The following is a 10,290-nucleotide window of genomic DNA, read 5'->3' as shown; positions in this document are numbered from 1 at the left end:
ACCAAAATATTAATATTTTATTCCTATTTTTATTTCTCCTAATATTTCCACAAATAATAAAGCCATATTCATTTAAATAATATACAACACATCAAATACCAAATAAATCATATAAAATTATATAAAACACTCAAACATCCACTAAAAATAATAGAATAAAAATGGGGCGTTACAATCATCATATAATTTACATAAGTATCATTATCAAAACATAGCATTTATCGAAAACAACTTCATAATCAAGTTCATAATCAACTTCATAAACAAACATCATCATCAAATCATAATCATCAAATCACAATCAAACTTCATAATCAAACCTCACTTCACTCGACAATGCGACTCAACTCGACTATGTAACTCTTAACATCTCAAATCATCTTAGCACCTTGACAACTTAACAACTTGACAACTCGACAACTGCACATCTTAAATCATCTTAAAACTTCTTGATATGCAAATGCATTTGGTACCAATACAGAGCATCAAGCTCCCAACCAACTTATATGAGCGTAAATAGGCTCTTCAGAGCATCAAGCTCCCAACCAACTTATATGAGCGTAAATAGGCTCTTCAGAGCATCAAGCCCCCAACCAATCGTGTGAATGACTAAGCATTCCAGAGCATCAAGCCCCCAACCAACGTATATGAGTATGCAATGGACTCAACTTCCTACAACTTAGACAATTTCATGAACATCTATGACATCCTAACATCTTGATATCTTGACAACATAACATCTTAATAATTTGATGACTTCATAACGACTTGACGACTTAACAACTCTTATCATCTTAACGTCTTAACATCTTAACATCTTGACAACATATGGATCACATAAATAATTCATGTCATATCATAATATAACAATATCAAATGATAATAAACAACATCTTAAAACATCATATTCATCAACTTCGTATTCAATCCAATACTCTCCAAACTTGACCCTAATCATTACCCTATGATTACCCTATCATTAGAACATTAATTATTCATCAACTTACTGTATGCAAATGCAAAGGGTTCTCAAATCTATTAACAACCTATTACAATTATTAAACCCTAATTCTTAAACTCACCAACATCTCATCCAATTCCATGCTTCTAACCTCAAAACTACATCCAATAATCATCATATGGGTTATCTAAGGAATGTATACAATTTCTACATCAATTCAACAAGTTTTCATCATCTAATCATCAAATCACTCTCAAAACCCTAACTCTCAAATTCTCACAAACTTTCCCCAACTTGTTAGATGCAATCTAATGATTTGACAACTTAATATTAATGCAAGATAGTCCCACCCTCACCTTAGATTAATTCCTGAATCAGCAGCAACGTTCTTCTTTCCTAAGGTATTCTCCTCTTCTCTTGACTTTTCTCTTCTCTTCTCTTCTTTCTTGTTCTCCTCTTTTCCAAAAAGCGGTTTAAGGTAAACTCTTTCCAACCTAAGCTTCTCTATTTATAATACTAAAATATTCTTCCCAAATCTATTTAGGCCCAACAACTTATTCTTCTTTCTATTCTAACCCCCAAATCCACTCACACTAATAATCCTCATATTCTAATAAATAATATTTCTCTACTAAATATATAATAATACACCAAATAACAAATATATATCTATAACAATTAACAAATATATTATGCTAGTAAATACCAACATATAACATAACAAAATATCACTCAACAAAATATATTAACTAAATTATAAAAAGACATCTAATCTCAACAAATCATATATCCCTCATATACATCATATAAATATATAAAAATATATTCTAAAACTATAATTAAATAAAAAGGAGGGCGTTACACGAACCCCGAACCCCGAAACCCGAAACCTGAACCCTGAAACCCGAAACCCCGAACCCGAACCCCGAAACCCCGAAACCCAAACCCCGAAACCGAACCCCGAACCCCGAAACCCCGACCCCCAAACCCCGACCCCCGAACCCCGAAACCCCGAACCCCGAACCCCGAAACCCCGAACCCGAACTGTAACACCCCGTTTTCCCAAAGTAAAAATTTCATAAATAAATCAGAGTTTTTCAACTTTAAACGGAATGCTACACTTCTTAAAAATTCATAAACTGAATAAATAACAATTTATTCTTCAAATTCATTTCATATAAGTAATTCAAAACTTCGCAGCGGAAATTAGTTCAACAATAAAAATAATCTTTGGCACGCAGCCCTCAACATAAAAATCTCATAAGTCTTGTTCAACATTTATTCATAAAAATCCATAAGTAATACGTAAGGAATAGAAATAGAAGACATAATCTCATCCTGTTACGTATCAGAGCACCTAAGACACACTTGTGAGGAGTCCACTCACGACCGCAACTAATCCTGGTTACCTGCAAGTTACCCATACGAAGAGCAACATTTCCAAGCAGAGGGGTGAGATTTATCAAACAATAATATTAAGCATATAAATCATATAAAGTACATTCAACAACTTAAACATCTTATAATTCATTAATCATATCTAATAACTTAAACTTCATTAACTAGTGTCATTATCCTTCCTACATTAGTCATATACTTCATCAAGTAATCTCAATTATTATTCATAAAACATCTTATCTTAAATCATGATCATAAGCATCAATATCTAACACCAAATATAATCGTAAGCATCATCATATAATTTACATAAGTATCATTATCAAAACATAGCATTTATCGAAAACAACTTCATAATCAAGTTCATAATCAATTTCATAAACAAACATCATCATCAAATCATAATCATCAAATCACAATCAAACTTCATAATCAAACCTCACTTCACTCGACAATGCGACTCAACTCGACTATGTAACTCTTAACATCTCAAATCATCTTAGCACCTTGACAACTTAACAACTTGACAACTCGACAACTTCACATCTTAAATCATCTTAAAACTTCTTGATATGCAAATGCATTTGGTACCAATACAGAGCATCAAGCTCCCAACCAACTTATATGAGCGTAAATAGGCTCTTCAGAGCATCAAGCTCCCAACCAACTTATATGAGCGTAAATAGGCTCTTCAGAGCATCAAGCCCCCAACCAATCGTGTGAATGACTAAGCATTCCAGAGCATCAAGCCCCCAACCAACGTATATGAGTATGCAATGGACTCAACTTCCTACAACTTAGACAATTTCATGAACATCTATGACATCCTAACATCTTGATATCTTGACAACATAACATCTTAATAATTTGATGACTTCATAACGACTTGACGACTTAACAACTCTTATCATCTTAACGTCTTAACATCTTAACATCTTGACAACATATGGATCACATAAATAATTCATGTCATGTCATATCATAATATAACAATATCAAATGATAATAAACGACATCTTAAAACATCATATTCATCAATCATAAACAACTTCATATAACATCGTATTTAAACATCAACAATAATTCACTATGTATCTTTGTAAAAACATAATAAATTATCCACAACATATTTTCATGTCAAACCAAAGCTATTGGAAAGATATCACAAATATCAACAACTTTCATGTTTACAACAAAGATCAATTCAAAACAGAAACATATGAACAAAATGCAAAAACATGAAACAGAGAAGGCTGCCACCGTACAATTTCGCTAAGACCTCCCTGTAGTATTTTCATCATAACTCAAAGACCAAACATCATTTTCACGTCAAACCAAAGCCACTGGAAAGCTAACAAAATTATCTAAAACTTTCATGTTTACGCCTAAGACCAATTCTGTACCGATCAGTACCAGTTTTTATTTTAAATTCGGAAAAGTTGTGCTGAAAGTCCATAAAAATTCACTGTGACCTACGTGCAGTAATTTGACCATAACTCAAGTTCTATAAATCCTATTGACGTGAGACCAACGGCATTAGAAAGCTAATATCCATACCTACAACTTTCGTGTTTACACCTAAACCCAGTTCGGAACTTAAACTTGTCAAACTGACACAATAAAAACGCGTTTAGCACATTGACAGCAAAATCGCTGTTCAGCTGCGATTTCGCTTTGGGGAAATCTTTTCCACTTCGTATTCAATCCAATACTCTCCAAACTTGACCCTAATCATTACCCTATGATTACCCTATCATTAGAACATTAATTATTCATCAACTTACTGTATGCAAATGCAAAGGGTTCTCAACTTGATGTGTGGAGCAAATTAATACCAAGCAATCAATTGAAGCGGATGGCAAAAAAATAATTCAAACAAAAATAAACAGCAAGAGATAAAGGAAGAAGGAGAAGAACACAAGAATCTGTTTACCCAGTTCGGTCTAATGATGACCTACTCTGGGGGAGAGAGCAGCTCTCTGTTCCACTATAATGATATGAGTTTCTTTACAAAGAGATATTGAAGGTTACAAGAATTAGTCTTCAAACCTAACTCTACCCTCAGTCCCAGCCTCTTCCCGTGACCAAGAGACTCAATCCTAATAGTGCTTTGTTCAAGGTGAATCAAAACAATCCCAACCCTAGTGTTGTTGCCAAGAGAAATTCTCTATAAACCCTAGTTTGTTTGTTGGCTTCTAAACCCTGTTTTTCTACACCACATAATCATCTGATACAAGGTTTATATTTATAGTGGAAAGCATCCCTCAAAAATTGGAACAAAACAGGCCCACAAGCTGTTTTATTTTTCTCCTCCTGCGCGAAATCGGCCACCGAGCTCTCAAAATCGGCCACCGATTTTTCCCGAAACAAAAGTCTCCAAAAAACAGGTCAAAATCGGCCACCGTGTGGTACAAATCGGCCACCGATTTTGACAGACAGAATGCACATTTTTGAGTCACTTTTCAACAATTCTCCACCTTGACTCTAAAATGGTGATGATGCCAATTTAACCATCAATCACCTTGCTGCTCTCTCCAACCTTCATCTATTCTTCAATGAAGTTAATCAAGTCCAAGCAATGCTTGAACCTTGATCTCGGTAATGATTTGGTGAACATGTCTGCTGGATTTTCTTCCGATGCCACTTTCTCAACCATGATCTCCTTTGTCTCAATCATGTCTCTAACAAAGTGCAAACGAATGTCAATGTGCTTTGTTCTTTCATGATACACCTGATGATTTGCCAAATGAATGGCACTTTGGCTATCACAATATATCTTCACACACCCTTGACTAATCCCCATTTCTCCAATCATACCTTTCAACCATATGGCTTCCTTGACCCCTTCAACAAGGGCTATGTACTCTGCTTGAGTTGTTGAAAGAGCTACAACAGATTGTTGATTTGCCTTCCAAGTTACCGTTGTACCGAACAATGTAAACACAAATCCAGACAAAGATTTTCTAGTGTCTACATTACCTGCATAGTCCGCATCCACATATCCTTCCAAAGCATCCCTTCCTGGTTGTGACCTCGTATACTTCAGACCACCTGTCAAAGTCCCATTCAAATATCTCAGAACCCACTTCAAAGCTTGCCAGTGCACTTGACCCGGATTTGCCATAAACCGACTTATCACACTTATTGCATAGGATAAGTCCGGTCTACTACAAACCATACCATACATGATGCTTCCAACTCCACTTGCATAGGGAGTACCCTCCATCTTGCTTTTCTCTTCATCGGATTGAGGACACTGCTTTATTGACAACTTTGTGTGATGACCAAGAGGAGTGCCAACGACCTTAGAATCTTTCATTCTGAACCGCTCCACCACTTTCCTCAAGTAACCTTGCTGAGATAAGAACAACTCACCTTTGTTTCGGTCCCTTATGATATCCATACCAAGTATCCTCTTTGCATTACCAAGATCCTTCATCTCAAATTCATCATTCAATCTTTCCTTGAGCTTCTGAATCTCTTGCATGTCAGAACTTGCCATAAGAATATCATTTACATAAAGGAGAAGGTAGAGAATGACTTTCTCATTCCTTCTCATCATGTACACACAACTATCATAGTTGCTTCTCACAAAACCAGCCTTTATAAGAAACTCATCAAACCGACGATACCACTGCCTTGGACTTTGCTTCAACCCATACAAAGATTTCTTCAACAAACACACTTTTGTATTATCTTCCACGAAACCTTCTGGTTGTTGCATATAGATAGTTTCTTCCAACTCTCCATGTAGAAATGCGGTCTTCACATCCATTTGTTCTAACTCAAGATCATACATGTTAACAATCGCCATAAGTACCCTTATAGAACAATGTTTTACCACCGGTGAAAAAATTTCATTGTAATCAATCCCTTCCACCTGAGTAAAACCCTTTGCTACAAGTCTTGCCTTATACCTTGGTGCTTCGACCCCTGGTATACCTTCTTTCTTCTTGAACACCCACTTGCTTCCCACTACCCTTTGATTCTTAGGTAATGAAACAAGTTTCCAAGTCTGGTTCTTTTCCAATGAAAGTATTTCCTCATTCATTGCCTTCAGCCAGTCCTTGCTTTCATTGCTTTCTAATGCTTCCCTGAAGTTCTTTGGTTCCGAGTCTTGCAATTCTTCAGCTGCATTCAAAGCATAACATATGAGGTCAGCATAACCGTATCTATTAGGTGGATTAATTTTTCTCCTTTGCCTATCTCTTGCTAGCTGATAGTCAGGATCAATTGTTTCTTGGCCTTCACTCTCATCAGGTACTGGAGTCTGATCCTCCCCTTCCCTTTCATCAGTGGTAGGCTCCACCTCAAACTGAATTTTCTCTATCCCCGTTTCTGAGCTTGTATCCAGGTCTTTGCACTTCATCCCCATGCGGGTCTCATCAAAAGTAACATCCCTGCTTATAATAAATTTTGATCCTCCAGGTTCCATCTTCCACAGTTTGTAACCTTTCACACCTTCAGGATAACCCATGAAAATACACTTCACAGCTCTAGCATCAAGTTTGTCCTGTCTGACATGAGCAAATGCTAAAGCTCCAAAAACTTTCAAATTAGAGTAGTCTGCCGGTCTCCCACTCCAAACCTCCATAGGTGTCTTGAGATCTATCCCTGTTGATGGACATCTGTTAATCAAATATGCTGCAGTACTAACAGCTTCTCCCCAGAAACTCTTGGACAATCCAGCTCCCAACAACATACACCTCACACGCTCCAACAAGGTCCTGTTCATTCTTTCAGCAAGACCATTCTGTTGAGGTGTGTATGCCACGGTTCTATGCCTCTTTATACCTCGTTTCCTGCAAAACTCATTAAACTGCTCTGAAACAAACTCCAGGCCATTGTCAGTTCTCAACACTTTCAGTTTAGTTCCAATCTGATTTTCTACAAGTGTATGCCATTCTTTAAATTTTTCAAAAGCGTCACTTTTATTCTTCAGAATGTAAACCCATACCCTTCTAGAATAATCATCGATAATAGACATGAAATATGAACCTCCCCCATGAGTTTTAACTGATGTTGGACCCCAAAGATCCGAATGAACATACTCAAAAGGCCTACTAGATTTATGCACACCCACCCCAAACTTCACCTTGTGTTGTTTGCCTAATGTGCAATTATCACAGAAATCTAGTTTGTTCAATTTTTCATTCCCTAGCAAACCTTGTTTAGCTAGCTCAACTAAACCCCTCTCACTGACATGACCTAACCTCAAATGCCACAGTTTAGTTATGTCCAGAGTGTCTACACTAGCAACCGATGCATGACCTATAACAGTGGAACCTTCTAAAATATATAAACCATGTATTTTAGACCCTTTAGCTATAACTAATGCACCAGGAGAAATTCTCATCATACCACGTTCAATTCTAGTACAATAACCTAGACCATCAAACATGCTTATAGATATTAAATTTCTCTCAAGTTCAGGAATATACCTCACATCCTTCAAAAGGAAATCACGGTCATCAAACATTTTGAGACGGATAGTACCCATACCTTGAATTTTGCAAGCCTTATTATTACCAAGGCGAACAACTCCACCTTCTTTCAGCTCCAAAGTTTCAAAGTACTCCTTTCTCGGACAGATGTGATAAGAGCATCCAGAGTCCAAGACCCAGCCCTTTTCAGGTTCCCAACTTGTCACAGTTAGTGCCCCAGCACTCTCATAACCTTCCTCTTCACTTGCGATCTGAACGGATGGATTACCACTTCCATTGCCCTTTCTCTCCGGACAATCCTTCTTGAAGTGACCATAGTTGTGACAAAGAAAACATTTGTACTTTGTTTTATTATCACCACCCTTTGACCTAGACTTTGACCTGGAATTCTTGCCTTTCCCCTTTCCTCTGTTTTCACTTCTTCCCCTTGAGACATTCAAGCCTTCTCCACTATCATCAACCTTCAACTCTTTGAACTTGGTTAACTCTTTGGTTCTCAAAGCTGCTTGAACTTCCTCCAAAGTGATAGTGCCCTCTTTGCCATAAAGCATAGTATCCTTGAAATTCTCAAAAGACTTAGGTAAAGCACACAGTAGGTGTAAGGCTTTATCCTCATCATCCAGGTTTACATCTATGTTCGCCAAATCATCAATAATCTTATTGAACTCCGTCAGTTGCTCCATTATAGGTTTTGACTCCACCATTCGGTAAAAGTAGAGTTGTTGTTTCAGACATTGTCTATGTGCCAAGGACTTGGTCATGTACAATGAATCAAGTTTATTCCACATAGACACAGCAGTAGTCTCCCTTGATACCTCTCTCAACACCTTATCCCCAAGACACAGAATGATAGCACTGACCGCTTTATCATTCATCTCCGCCTTCTCAACAGGTGTCAGATGCGCAGGCATCTGTGCTTCTCCCTTCAATGCTTCAACACACTTTTGTTGAATTAGAATTGCCCTCATCTTTACCTTCCACAACCAGAAGTCGTTACTACCGGTAAACTTTTCAATGTCCCACTTCGAACCCATGATACCTGGTTATTGATTTGACCTTTGCCCCACGGTGGGCGCCAATTGTTGCGGATTCGTTGTGAAAAACACACCAATAATAAACTTGATGTGTGGAGCAAATTAATACCAAGCAATCAATTGAAGCGGATGGCAAAAAAATAATTCAAACAAAAATAAACAGCAAGAGATAAAGGAAGAAGGAGAAGAACACAAGAATCTGTTTACCCAGTTCGGTCTAATGATGACCTACTCTGGGGGAGAGAGCAGCTCTCCGTTCCACTATAATGATATGAGTTTCTTTACAAAGAGATATTGAAGGTTACAAGAATTAGTCTTCAAACCTAACTCTACCCTCAGTCCCAGCCTCTTCCCGTGACCAAGAGACTCAATCCTAATTGTAACACCCCGTTTTCCCAACATAAAAATTTCATTTAAAATCAGAGTATTTTGATCACAACGGAATGTCACATACTTCATTTAAATCATAAAACGGATAATAATAATTATCCTTCAAATTCAACATCATGAAAATCTTAAAATTGTTGCAGCGGAAAATAGTTCAACATCTAAAAGTCTTGGCACGCAGGCCTTATTGAAAAATCTCATAAAATTTAGTTCATAAAAGAGACACGTAAGGAATAGAAGTAAAAGCAAGCCCCCATCCCGTTACGTATCAGAGCACCTAGACACCAACTGAGAGTCCACTCATGAACGCCTCTAATCTTTATTACCTGCACATTACCCACGGTCGAGGCAACATATACGCAGAAGGGGTGAGATTTCATAATCAATACATTAAGCATATAATCCAAAAAAATGCATTTAACAACTTAAACATTAATAGCATATCAACAATTACCAATTAGCATAATTTTCATTATATAACAAATACAATCATCAAATATCGTTACTAATTTTCATCACAAATCATAATCAACTTAATACTCAACTTGACGACACAACTCATCTTTGACCATGCAACTCTATCAACTCAACAACAACTTGACAACACAACTCATCTAGACCATGCAACTCTATCAACTCAACAACAACTTGACAACTTAAACATCATGAAACTTCTTGATATGCAAATGCATGTGGTACCAATCAACAACAAATGAGCATAATAGGCTCTTCAACGTGTGAGCACAAGGGCTGCCGGGCCTAAAGCCCCCAACTTTAATGAGCACAAAGGCTGCCGGGCCTAAAGCCCCCAACTTTAATGAGCACAAAGGCTGCCGGGCCTAAAGCCCCCAACTTTAATGAGTATGCAATGAACTCAAACTTCCAGCAACTTAGACGACATCATGAACGACTCATACGACTCATAATAATGGACAACTTCTTAATTTCTTGCAACATAGACCGACTCATGCAATTTCAAGACTTTAAAGGTCAGCAGCAATGAACAGCAACAGATTTACAACATATAACAGTGTTGGAATATCTCAACATCATTTAAGGAGTGGAT

Source organism: Medicago sativa, chromosome 3 (genome assembly GCF_051527215.1).
Source record: "Medicago sativa cultivar Bolivia chromosome 3, Bolivia_mono, whole genome shotgun sequence".
Lineage (NCBI taxonomy): Eukaryota > Viridiplantae > Streptophyta > Magnoliopsida > Fabales > Fabaceae > Medicago > Medicago sativa.
The sequence above is the reverse complement of the archived record's forward strand: the minus strand, read 5'-3'. Positions refer to the sequence as shown.